The following is a 14,834-nucleotide window of genomic DNA, read 5'->3' on the forward strand; positions in this document are numbered from 1 at the left end:
AAACCCACATCTTTATAATCAATTAATATTTGACAGAGGGAACAAGTACATACTATGAGCTAAAGATAGTTTATTCAATAAATGGTGTTGGGAAAATTGGACAGATACATGCAGAAAAATGAAAATAGATTACTTATTATACCACATCCAAGAATAAATTTGAAATGGATCAAAGACTTAATTCTTAGGCCTGAAACCATAAAAATTGTAGAAGAAAACAGGCAGCAAAATCTCACACATTGCTCGTAGTAATATTTTATCAGATATATTTTCCAGGGAAGGGAAACCAAAAAAAAAAAATAAACAAATAGGACTTCATCAAACTAAAAAGGTTTTTGCACAGGAAAGGAAATCAATAAAATAAAAAGACAACCCATAGTATGGGAGAACATATTTGTGGATACATATGATAAGGGATTAATATCCAAAATTTATAAAGAACTTATAAAACTCAACACCCAAAAATGAACAACCCAATTAAAAAGTGGGCAAAGGACCTGAATAGGTATTTCTCCAAAGAGGACATAGAGTGGCCAATAGACATATGAAAAGATGCTTGATGTCACTAATCATCAGAGAAATTAAAACCATTAAATTAAAACCATAATGAGATACCATCTCACACCTATCAGAATGGCTATCATCAATAAATCAACAAACAACAAGTGCTGGTGAGGATGTGGAGAAAGGGGAACCCTTTTGCACCGTAGGTGGGACTGCAGAGTGGTGCAACCACCACAAAAAGCAGTATGGAGATACCTCAAAAATTTAAAATGAATCTTCCTTTGACTCCATGATCCCACTTCTGGGAATATATCCAAAGGATCCCCAAAACTAATTTAAAAGAACCTAAGCACCTCTATGTTCATTGCAGGGTTATTTACAATTGCCAAGATGTGGAAGCAGTCCGTGTCCACCAGTAGATGAGTGGATAAAATAACTATGGGACATCTACACAATAAATATGTAATCAACTAAGTACTAATCGACTGTCAAAAAGAAGAAAATTTACCCTTTGAGACTGTTTGGACAGACCCAGAAAAAGTTATGCTAAGTGAAATAAGCCAGTCAGAGAAGAACAAATAATACATGATTTCACTTATATGTGGAATCTAATGAACAAACCGAACTAACAAGGGATGGAAATGGACTCATAGATGGAGAGCAGGATGACAGCTTGTGGAGGGGAGATGAAGGATTGGAGGGACTGAGCAAAAAGGTACAAGAACTCACGCACATGGACAACAATGTGATGGTTGCTGGGGGGAGGGTGATATAAGGGGACTAAATGGATAATGGAAAAATACAGTGAAGATTAAGTTAAAAAGGCACATGCCTCAAAAATAACAGAATTAAAGGGAGTAGAAAAACCCACATAATGATTAGAGCTGTTAGCAGCCATGGTAGATAGACTTCTAGCAATTTCCCAAGATTTCTGTCCCCTGGCTAAACAATCAAACCAATTAATCTATGTCCTGCTAGGAAGGGTACCAGATATATGCATGCAGATGTAATTAAGATTACTAATTAGGGAGATACTCTAGATTATGCAGGTGAGCCCAAAGCAATTGCACGAGACCTTAAAAGCAAAAGAGCAAGGCAGGAAAGTTAACCAGAAAAATATGGCAGCAAAGGAAGACAGAGACAAGATGAGGCAAAAGGGAAGGTCAAAGAGATCGAAAAGTGAGTACTTGAAATGTCATTCCTGGCTTTCAAGATGGAGGAAAGAATAAATGAACCAAGGAATGGCCTAAAAAGCCTCTGGCCCTGGCCAGTGTGGCTCATTTGGTTGGATTATTGTCCCATAAACCAAAAGGTCATGGGTTCAATTCCCAGTTAGGGCACATGGCTATGTTGTGGGTTCGCTCCCTGGTAGGGGCACATATGAGCGGCAATTGATCGATGCTTCTCTCTTACAGTGATGTTTCTCTCTCTCTCTACAATCAATAGTCATGTTTTCAGGTAAGGATAAAAAGTAATTCAACAAAAACCTCTGTATGACAGCCACTAAGATGGGAGACCTCGGTCCTATGACAACATGGAAATGAATTCTACCAATGTAAATGAGCTTGGTAGGGGTTCACCCAGAGCATCTGGAACGGAACATAGCCCCGCAGCGTGTTGCTTTGGCCTTGTAAAACCCAGAGCACAGAAACAGCTGAGCCATGCTGTGTCTGAACTTGTGACCTACAGAACTGTGAGATAGTAAATGGAGATAACAAACAATAAATTGTTTTAAGCCTCTAATTTTGTGATAATTGTTTTACAGCAGCAATAGAAAATAAACTCAACACCCTTTCTAAGCAAATGATAGGACGACTAGGGAAAACAATCAGCAAAGGCATAAAAGTTCTGGAAGATGCAAACCCCAGCCTTGACCTAATATTTATGGAGCAGTACATCTAAAACCTATAGCATACATGTTCTTTCTTGGATGTAGATTGGATATTTAACAGCATTGGTCATATTGTAGACCATTAAAAACTGTGAAAAGACTAAAGTCATATAGAGTGTGTTCCCTGAACACAATAGAATTAAATTAGAAATCAATAGCAATAAGACAACTAAGAAAACCTCAATTATTTTGAATATTAAAAATATATTCTAGCCCTGGCTGGTGTGGCTCAGTGGATTAAGTGCCAGCCTGCAAACCAAGGGGTTGCCAGTTCAATTCCCAGTTAGGGCACATGCCTGGGTTGCTGGCCAAGTCCCCAGAAGGGGGCACGAAAGAGGCAACAACACATCGATGTTTCCCTCCCTCTCTCTCTCCCTCCCTCCTCCTCTCTCTAAAAATAAATAAATAAAATCTTTTAAAAAAAGAATTTCTGTCTAAAAAACCAAAACAAAACAAAATACCTCTAGATAGTCCATGAGTCAATAAAGAAATTACAAAAATAATTATTTTTATAAAAATAAAAATACAAAATATCAATGCTTATAAAGAAATTTATAACATTAAATAGAAGAAAATAAAGATCTAAAAACCAATGATGTAATAAAAGTTGACACCTCAAGAAACAAGAGAGTAAATTAAACACAACTTAGAAGAAAGAAAACAGTAAAGAAGAAAAATAAGTAATATTGAACTTAAAAAATAGAGAAAGTCAATGAAATTAGAAGATGATTATTTGAATGGATCAGTAAAATTAATTAGCCTCTAACTAGATTGATAAAAAATAGCTAGTATATAAATTACCAATTTCAGAAATGAATTAGAATATCATAGCAGATCTTACAGGTTAGATCCTATGTTATATTATGAAAAACGCTGCAGGAAAATATTGAAATATTATGAATAGTGTGTGCGCAATTTCACTTATTTAGACAAAAGAGAAACATATTTTTAAGTTTTTTTTTTATTGTTGTTCAAGTACAGTGGTCTCCATTTTCACCTCACCACAGCTCCCCACCCCACCCATCAATGCCTCCCACCCTTGAAACTACCCCCTTTGGCTTTGTCCATGTGTCCTTTCTTCTCTTTTAAAGGAAAAGAGAAACATTTTTGAAAGACACAATACCAAAACTGACCAGGAAGAGATGCAAAACAGAAATCTGATGGGTCTATACTGCTTATATAAACTGAATATATGATTAAAAACCTTCTCTTAAAACAAGTGAATGAACAAGCAAGATTCCAGGCCTGGAATGATTTCACAGGTAAATTCTATCGAACATTTAAACAATAAATAATATAAGTCTCAAAAAAACCTTTAAAAAATAGACTTGAAGGCAATACTTTTCAATTTGATTTGTTAGGCCAACATTACTCTGATGCCAAAATGAGGCAAAGACATTAAAAAATAACGAAGTTCCAATTAACAGATTTTTAAAAATATGTAATAAAACTTTAACAAATTAATTTCAGTGATTAAATAAAAAGGAGAATGCACTGCCCAAATGGGTCTACTTCAAACTTTCACAACATTCTAATAACTAGAAAATTAATCACTGTATTTAGCCATTTTAAAAAAGTGAACATCACAAGTGATAAAATAATTGACATAATTTAAAATTGATTCATAAAATAAAATGTCAGCAAGCTGAGAATTAAAGAGAAATTAGTCAACATATAAAGAGCATACACAAAGATAAAATTAAAAAGATTATAATTATTCCTAATTATTAAAATCTGAATAATGAAAGTTACAGAAAAAAATGCATTGATGTTTATTCTCTCTACCTTTATTCACCATTTAACTGTAGTTTTTGGCCAGTGAATAAGGCAAGGTAAGAAGAAAAGTCATAAGATTTAAACAAAAAATATAAAATTTATTTTATTTGATGACATAACAGTTTACAGAGGAGACCCTAAGGAAGCCATAAAAATAAAGCTTCCAGATCTAATATATGAATGTAGAAAGCTTCCATACACTCAAAACACAATTTTATTATATATTATGATAAAAAATAGGAAATTAAATAAAAGTATAAATATTAATAACATTAAAATAATATAATTTAAGACTAAATTTAATCAACATGTATAAAATCTGTACATGGAAATCTATAAAACATTGCACAGAGAAATTTACAGGGCCAAAAGTAAACAAAGGGATAATTTAGTCATTAAAAGATTAAATATTATTAAAAATGGAAATTCTCTTGGGTTGATCTGTATTCAATTGATGGAATTCATTCCAAATCTAGGAGGCTTTTTAGAAAAAAATTAACAGGCTCATTTAAAAATGTATACATAAGCAAATGACCTAGAAAAGTCAAAACGATTTTCTGAAAGCAGAACAATTTGGAAGACATTTCTAAGTGCAGTAATCAAGACAATATAGTCAAGACAAAGCATTGGTGCAATAGGTCAATGGCAGAAAACAGAGCCCAGAAACAGACCTACACTTACATGGTCAATTGAGTTTTGACAATACAGCCACCGTAATTCAATACAGACAAGCCTTGTAAACCTACAGTCCTGGGACAGCATAATCCCTATTGGGAGAGAAAGGTGGGGAAGGACCCTCACCTTGTACCTAGAACTGTGCATAAAAAATAACTCAAAATGAATTATAGATCTGTATATAATAGCTAAAACTATTTAATTTTATGTGAAGAAATACTTTTGTAATTCAGATAAGCAAATGTTTCTTAAAAGAGTACATAGCAAAACACTAGAAATCATAGATAAATTTTGCTAAAATTAAAAACACATTCTTTTCAAAACAGTTAATAAAATAAAAAGACAAACTATACTTGGGAGAAATTATTTTAAAAGTATAAATCTTGCAGAGGATCATATAGAATATATAAAATATATTTCAACTAAATAATAAATAGCAAATCAAACACCTTAGAAAAATGGGCAAACAACTTGAACACTTCAAAAAGAAGATACACAAATGGTCAATGAACAAATGGTCAATGTTACTCAACATCATTAGTCAGCAGGGAATTAAAAATTACATAGTCATAGGACTATGTCAGTGAATGCAAAACAACTGTTCAACAAATTTTAATGCCCATTAATGATAAAAGTCTCAGCAACTTAGGGTGAAAGAAAACTTACTCAGTTCATAAGGAGAATCTATTAATAGCTACAGCCAGCATACTCCTCAATGGAAAAATAATGAAGGCTTGTTCATGAAATGTTCAGACCACTTTAATACTTGATGTCCTAGCTAGTGCAACAGGCAAGAGAAGAAAATAAAATTCATCCATATTGAAAGGAATACAGCTGTTTTACTTGTGACATGCTCCTATATGTAGTAAATTCCAAGTAATGCTTTTTAAAAACTTACTAGAGTAAGTGAATTTAACTATGTTGCAGGATACAAAGTCAATATAAAATATCAATTATATTTCTATGTGATAGCAATGAAAATTTGGAAAATGAAACTACATATATATATATCACTTATTATAACGTTCATTGTAATAAAATAGAAGTTTCTTATTTACCCAAACAAATTAATGTGCTATTACTTTAAATTTTGTTTAACAGTCTGGTTTTCCATTTCCAGTAAAACACGCTTTAGTCTTGGAGAGTGCTAGTGTGTCCAGTGTAAAACACTGTACCCCATGAGGGTGATAGGTCTGCAGGGGGGCAGTGATTGTTCATTTATATCCCAGAGTGCGCCCATTTCTTTCTAGAAACACTTTCTAGATTACCCACCATGGACTCTCCCCCTAACATCCTGCCCCTTGGCTTGGCATTTTTGGAAATTCCTTAGCCCGTCAAAGGCATCATAAGCATGTTCCTGTTGTGAGTGCTCAACGCAGATAGAAATTACACTAAAGTACAGAGAAAATAAAAGTCTCAACTCACTAAAAAGCATGATAAAATGCATTCTAACAAAACAAATCAACCGATCGAAATCACAGTGTAGACTAACCATGAAGAAAACCCTGCCAGCTCTTAAATGTATCACTCATTATGTGGAAACTGAGATCTGCAAATTTTATGATGGCACATAGTTCACACACAAAAAGGAACTATGCATAGGTCTTGTTTTAACAAGATGTCAAATAGGATTTAGATATGTCTGTGAAACCCAGTACATCTTAGTTGGCTTTATTTTATTCACCTGATATTTGTATTTTTTATTATTTTTATGTTTGTTTTTCTCCTTAATTCAGTTGTAAATTTCTCAAGTGTAATGGATGAGTCTACTTTTGCTTTTATATTTCTCCTAGCAGTAACTCCAGTGTTCAGTAAATCCTGACAATATTTAAAGAAAATTAGTCAGAGATCTGCAGCCAAACCAAGTTCAATTCTTTTTCAACTTGTTTTGAGAAAGGAAAGAATTAACCAATTGAGATGATCTCATATATTGTAGTTTTAGTCTCGTCTTATTGAGTGCATCTCAAATTCTATACTCATGACTCCACCCTAGAAAAACTGAAAGTATCCTCTGAGAATCCTGGTCCTTGCCCTGGCTGGGTGGCTTAGTTGGTTGGGCATCACCCTGCAAAGCAAAAGGTCACTGACTTGATTGCAGTCAGAGCACATGCCTAGATTGTGGGTTTGGTCCCTGGTAGGGGCACGTAAGAGAGGCAACTGATCAATGTCTCTCTTTCACTCAGTGTTTCTCTCCCTCTCTTTCTCCCTCCCTTCCCCAATCTCTAAAAATAAATAAATAAATAATTTTAAAAAATAGTTCTCCTATTTATTGATAATCAGCAGTCTAACAGGTGTTTGCTAGCTGTAATTTCACGTTCAGTAAACATTGTGATCTACCTCCTATGGATAAACATAAAATTACATACTTTTTAGAAAGTAGGTCTAAAATTGCTTCAAACTTTAAAGAATATTTTTCTCTCAAGCATGGAATTGAAGAGAAGGAAGGGACATTTGTCAGCCTTGCTGTCTGGTACAGATCAACAAGAGAGAGTTAATCACCTGAAGCCAAGAACGTCAGTGAGTTTGTTCTGAGTCCTTGGTTCTTATTGTCTAGCAGCTTTAGTTCCCTGGTTACTTATTCTTCTTTAGTGCTTCAGTCGTTAAGAGTTATCCAGCAGCCATGGAAATACTAGCAATAGGTGGTTTCTAGCAGCAACTCGGGTGTACTCATCACAGCATTGTTGACCTTTTGTGACTCTACAAGTAAGTTTCTGGTGACCACAGTGTGCGGAGATAGAGCACAGATTAACATAAAAGGGTTGTTTCACACTCTTATTTGACAGCAAATGAGTGGAGCAAGGTAAACAAAGAAGTCTGGAAAGATCTCAGAGAGGAATTCTTGGGAAACTTCAAATTCACATCTATTAAGGAAAGGAGAAATTATTAAAGAGCCAAAAATAAAGTAAATAAATTAAATAATCCTTTTGATTGTACTCCAGTTTTTACATAATATTGAGTGTATACTTATTAAATTATAACCTAATTATATAAATATATGCCATAATATTTATAATGTTAATATTTATAATGTTAATACCTTTTATAAATGAAATGTACAGTATAGTCGCATTCTAAAATCATTTTATCTATCTATATTTTCTTGATTTGTCTCTGTTTTAAGATATCTGAAATTACATTTACCAAATGGTAATGATGGATGTTTATTATGGGTGTAAGGATGATTGTTAATTTTGTTATTTATGTTTTTTATATTGTTAAATGGTTTATAATGTTTGCATATATTCTCCCACTAAATATAATGGAATGTGTGAGACTTTGGGTAGGATGGGTTCTGGGGAACAATTTGTGGACATGTGAAATTCAAGAACAAATTTTCTGTTCCCCAGATACAATGGTGGGGCAGGCATAGGATAATAATGATAGATATTCTGAGTCGAAAAATGCATTGTCATAAAAATAAATTTCCCTTCATCTTTTTCCATATTTCAATATTGATATTTGTCTGCTTCCCAACGTAGGACACTGAGGAAAACTGAAACGTCACCCTTGCTGCTGAAACAGCAAAAATAACTAAATATATCAGGGAACTTCCTGGTTATTTTGTGTATAAAGCATACCAACAGCCCATAAAAATAACCAATGGCCATGTGAGGCCGTAACTGAAGAAATCCTTCTTTCACTTTAGGAGTCAAGGTGACATAGTGTGCATGCCTCCTTTGATTTCTTTGCATAGTAATAACCCTGTTAGTTTCTGTTTAGTGATGGGAGGTAAGGGGAAGCTGGAGAAGATGCGGTTATATATGACTGCAGTGGAAGACAGAGATTCTGACTTACATAAATCGTGGTCAGATGTAATCCCTTTGGAATTAGGCTTGAGAAATTACTGCCTCTGCTCTCCTAACAGCTGTAGCAATAAAAGATCGATAAACTTAAGTTGCAGTGGTCAGAGCAGCCTGTTTGTTCTTTGTTACCTCAGAGTGCTACCATCTAATAAATAATGTTTATTATAGAATGATCTTATAGTTTATACATTGTATATATTATTGCATTTTATAAAAAAATGTGCAGTGCGTTCTTATTTTAAAATCATATTTTGTATTTATTTTTATGGATTTCTTAATGTTTTAGGATATCTTAAATGTTTATACATAAATATATAAAATATACTATTCTCTAAAACACATTGAATATATGATATATATAATTCTATCCATATATGATATAATACTAGTATATAGAACATTGTAATTTCTTCCATATATCTACCACATTAGAGTCAGTATGCAATTATATTCACACAAAATTAATTAATAACAAAGATAGAGTTTGCCTCTATAACATGTAATAAATAAAAAGAGCTTAATTTAGCTTCTACCTCTAATTCTGAAGTTTTTTATTTCACAAAACCGTCTGTCACTATTAGAGTTACTCGTGCACTTGGCTTAGAGGGTTCTGAGTGCTCTCTCCAGAGACATGATGTCATTCTTTCTGACTGCAGGGTCCTGAAGGGTTTCTCCCTTTATCCTCAGAGACTCTGTTCACCACCCTCTGTGGAGGTTTCTGAGAAAACCCTTTTTCTGGGGTGGGAAACTAGCTTCAGGGATGCATAGCAATCATTGCAGCTATTTGCCCTGGGTCTCCACTACTCACAGTGCTGGGCTGAGCTGTACCCCTGGTACCCTTCCGCAGCTTTAAGAAGCTATGTAAGGAGAGAATGGAAAGGAGAGGGAAATGGGAATCAAAATTAAATTCTCTTCAGAAGAGAGCAGTCTATGAAATGACTTTTCAGTGGGATGTACACAAAATGAAGGATGATTGGTTTAAAAAAAAAAAAAGAAAAAGAAGCTATATGCTCTCAATCCTCTTGTGGATTCCTTTAAATTAGGTTTGCTCTCTCTCTCTCTTAGGATATATTGCCTCATCAATTACAATAGAAATGCAAATTTTCAGTTTTCTAATGTGAAATTTAAATATGGGAGAGAATATTAAATAAATACAAGTTAAAACATTTTGATACTTGACATAAAATGGCCAGGAAGATAGTGCTCTTACATTTTCAGGACACAGATAAAATTCTAGTAAAGGTAGTAAAAAGTAGTAGCTTCTGCCTGTTTTAATAAATGAAGCTAAACTGCAGCAAATTCACTTTGATTTACTGAAAACTCTGCCCAGGAGAATTTGAGATCAGCTCGAGTTCCATACTGAAATCCTTCTCCTGTGGATGAGCAGGTTCAACCTGAATTTCCAAGTATTTTCCTGGCCATGTTACTTTTATTCTTGTTGTATGACTTATACTTTGATGTACCAGCATTTAGACCTTCAAAACTTAGACTCTATCACACTAGGCAGATGATTGGTCTTAGCAGTGGGCAGTTACTTCGTGGGTTTGTTCTTAAGTTTATCAGATTGTCAGTTATCTTTTGATTTTAGTGGATTGGCTTTCATTCCAATTTCAATATGTGTGTCTATAGCAGAGTACAGAATATACCAGCGATACCACATCTGTGTTAGAGTTTTTCTTCTAGCTGATGAATCTTCAGTCTCCCAGCCACTGAACCTTCATTATCTGGTGCACCACCTTTAGGGTGACTTGGTGACATCTCTTCGTCCTGCCCCCTATGGCTTACTGTGGAACAGTTCATTTAAAATGGTAATACTAATGTTCTAAACACAAAAGATTAGTACAGAAGGTAATCTATGTGCTCAACGTTTATCTCATATATATGCGTGTATGATTTCAGAGAGAGCAAAAGACAAAAGAAATACTATCAGATAGAAACTACAGGCAAATGACTCTGCCCTATGTACACTACTGCTGGAGAAGATTGCCCTCTGCTGTCAACAATTTGGGACTTTTCTATGGAGTTCGTTGAACTCCACTGTAGAGTTCTTGAAAATTCCTGGCCTTAGTATTCAGAGATTTGCCCCATAAATGATATTCTTCAGACCCAGAACATATTATTAACAACCGTAAAAATGCTGGATAATGAGGAATTTTCCCTTATTACAGATATCATGATCTGTCTCCCCTTCCAAGCATGAGGTTGCATTGCACTCTCACGAATGTAAATGTATAACATTGGTAAATATCACTAAAGGTTAATTTTATTTCAAAACCTGATTAGTATATTGAACCACACTCATATATATTCCAATAAAGCTTTAGTTTTGGCCTTTGTGAGAAGAATCCTCCCAAGATTAAAGTCAAGAGGGCAAAAAGCCCTAAACTGAAAATGGACGACATCCAAGATGCTAAGTTTCCTCCCTGATTTTGTAGCCATAAGAATTATGCAATTGCTTGACTTTTCAGAGATAACATTGCCAGAAATTTATAGGCAAAGACATAAATGTCTCACTGAGAAGTCAGGAAATGATAATTGAACATGTGGGAACAAATCTTTCTGCTGCCATGCTGTTATGAATGAGGTTGATAGAGCTTGCTTGGTAATGTGGCATTAGGGGAAATGAAAACAGGATGTCAGTTCCAATAGCAATTACCCAGAGTGATTGCAAATGTCTGTGATAATACATTCAAGTTGACATGTTTTTGACTACAACTTGGCATAGGGTCACGAAGAGCTTATCCTGTGTTGACTCCAAATTGTAATAGAAGCTTCCAGAATAGACATGAGCAGGGCAGACCTGCTCATTTAGCAATCTTCCAGCTCAGCATAAATTTATTGGTCGTACAAGGTGTGCCACACATCAAATGTGAAAACATCCATTATCATGTTATTTTCTTCTACATACACCTGGATCCCTAATGCATTCATTTTTTAACAGTTAGGAGAAATGGATAAGATTCTTCTCCTACTCTGTACTTTATATGATGGAGAACCCCCTAAAACCCAGTATTTATATATAAAAAAATTATAAACATGCATTTATTCTTACATGTTTAAACTTCAGTCACCTACAAAGTACTCTCCATTTGATGCAATACACCTATCGAGATATTTTTTCACTGCTCAAAACAGTTTTTGAACTTGTCAATTTTGATGCTTTATAGTGCGTCTCTTGTTTTTTGTTTTGCCTCTTCCACATGGACAAAACATTTCCCTTTGAGGAATTTGTTCATCCAAAGAAATAAATGAACAAAAAAGGCACTTGGGGCAAAATTGGGGGAATAGGGAGGGGGAGGCATGGGAGTCACGCCATTTTTGGTCAAAAACTTCTGAACGCTCAGTACCATGTGGGCAGGTGCGCTCATAAATCACCCATTGTGAAATGCACAAACACAGTGAAAGGTTCTTCAAAAAAATTCACTGAAGTCCAGTGCAGCCTCTCACAACACCACCAGTTGGTACACTAATACAGATGTGTTCCTAGAACTCTCACCTAGTGGGGGAAGCCTGTGCTATAAGGGGCCCATGCTCCAGAAGGTAATTTCTTTTTTTGGGGGGTCCCCCGTTTAGATGCATGTTGAACCCATTTATTTTCCATTTTTCTTATCTTAAAAAAATGGATATTTCAAAAGATGCCCAAGGAGCTGACTCACCTTCTGGAAGGTTCTGTGTGCTTTGCTCCACACTGTAATAATAACATATTACCTATCAAGGCACTTCTCGTTGGTATTTTAACCAAAGAGATATCCAATTAGTTCCATACAAAGATTCACTTTTTTAGTTCAGAAAACAAAAGGTGAATAGCAAATTTTTAAAGTAACAGCAAATAAGTGATAGAGTTAGTACTTAAACTCTTGTTTCCTATATCATGGTATTTTGATTTTGAAAGTCTCTGTATAGTTTAAATATAAAGTTCTCTAGAAAGAAGTAAATAGTGCTTGCTCGCTCTGAACTTTATTTCAAACTGTAGCCCCCTCTGGCGGGAAACATTGCTTTTTCTCTGAGTATTTCTTTTCTAGTTTGGATCTATTTTTAGTATTTTATGTTTTCAATCTAGAATAACATGAATTGTATTTGCTTTTAGAATGAAGTCAATACTTGTTATAGTTAAACAATAATTTATTGAATGAACCATTTTTCTGTATCAGAGAAAAAACTAATTTATGAAAGAAAGCAATAGCTTACAATTTCATTGAGGCAAGAGAGCACAGTAGATAAAAGTGGATACGAATACTGTTAAAATAATAGAGACATACATAAGTACATGTTAATAACATATAAAGTAGTGATCTTTATGTTTTTGCTTAATATTCCATAAAAGACTTGTGATAATGATGCATTTCCTTACACATTTTTAATTGATCTAAATTTTTATAAGTATAAATGGTTTAATTTTTTGTGTATGTGTATACAAATAAAATTTAACTTTTTATTTGCTATGGCAGTAAGGTTCTAAATTAAATGAATTTGGATTGATTCATTGCTTTTAAAATAGAATTGATAAGAACATACTATTAAAAAATATAATAATTAAACATAACAAAATATTGGAAATGTACCTCTGAGATCAAAAGTATTTGATCATATTTTATATCAATGTAACATTATGATTTATTGCTAGAATAAGAATAGTTCAGCATTAATTTAATTTCTTTTTTTTTGCATTTATACTCAAAGTGTTGGAAAGACTCCCATACATGAACAAGTAGATAAAATAGCCAACCATTTAATATGTCAATGTCACTCAAGTATATGAACCCTTTCTAAATTATATACCAACAATCATGTGACATTTTATAGTCAACAAATAGCTAAATGGTAGTGCATTTGAAAACACATTTGGATTTTCCTTCAATTTTCTTTGAATCAAAGGATTTTAAACCTTTTGGCTTATAGAGGTATTATATCCAGAAATTAATTTATTTTCTATATTTCTGAGAGATTATATGTATGCTTTACTGAAACTAAATATATTATAATCATAGTCTCTATCTTTTAGAGGTACTTGTCCACAGATTTAAAATGAGCCTAAATAGGCATTCAAAACAATCCCATAAAATTGGAAGTATTTTAAGAGTTTTTCTAAGTGACCTAGTAGGATATTCTACTTTCAGAAATACGACTTAATTTATTTTGTAGATGTTAACAAAAGAAAAAAGGAATGCATTTAATAAAACATTTCTATGTACAAAAAAGAAGAGGAGGGATTAACTTATAATAATTTTGACAGACAACTGTACTTGAACAATAATAAAATAATTTAAAAAATAACTTTGAAGCTCTCTCATAAATGAATAATTTTCCTACAACTGCTGGGAGATGCAATGGCTAAAGTCATGAGAATAGAATTGTCAGTGCCCCGCCCCCTCCTCAGTTCTGACGCCTGAGTGTGATTTCCAATTATCCCAACTGCATTTTAAATATTTCACTAAGTGCCATGCCTCGCCCTCAGTAGATACATGCAAAAGTCAGGGAGTGTAATGATACTTTCACTCAGGGATGTGCCTTCAGTAGAGGAGGTTTCTCAGACAACAACATTTAATCGTACTTATTTTTGCCTTTCAAAATACTACAAGAAGATTCTTGATGAGTGTCTTACATTTCTTTCTAAAGTGAGAGAAGACAATTAAGAAAAAGAAGATAGGAAAAGAACCAATACATATCTTAAATACAAGGACATTTTCAGTAAGATCAATTTATACGAAAAGCTCAAGTCCATAATGGATCCATGCAATGAGTCCCTAGAAACACCCCTGCCACATACCACTTAGACAATTTTCATCAACTTGATTGTGGTGCACACCACTGTGATGACTGCTGACGCCAAACATACACAAAAAACATAGAAAACACCCACAAAAGGAAAAAATCTGCTTAGGATCTGATGTCAGTAAAAGCCTCTGTGGGGCGTACATGGGTTGATCTTTGTCCATAAAGATGAACAGACAGACAGAGCAGGACAGGACACTCTGAATAGAGCTAACATTTTTAGAATCAAAAGATACGGTGCTAGGGGAAGTGAAGAGAATAACTTAGCTGAAGTAAAAAGAACATGTTTAGCTGGGTTAAGAGTTCTTTTGTACCTCGAATTGGGGAGGCTGTGCTTAAACTTGAAAAACCATCTCAAAGTATCCATTTAGGACCACCTACTTTAGAATCACTGGAGAGTACTATGTAAAAAG

This window comes from Desmodus rotundus, chromosome 5 (genome assembly GCF_022682495.2).
Source record: "Desmodus rotundus isolate HL8 chromosome 5, HLdesRot8A.1, whole genome shotgun sequence".
In the NCBI taxonomy this organism is placed as follows: domain Eukaryota; kingdom Metazoa; phylum Chordata; class Mammalia; order Chiroptera; family Phyllostomidae; genus Desmodus; species Desmodus rotundus.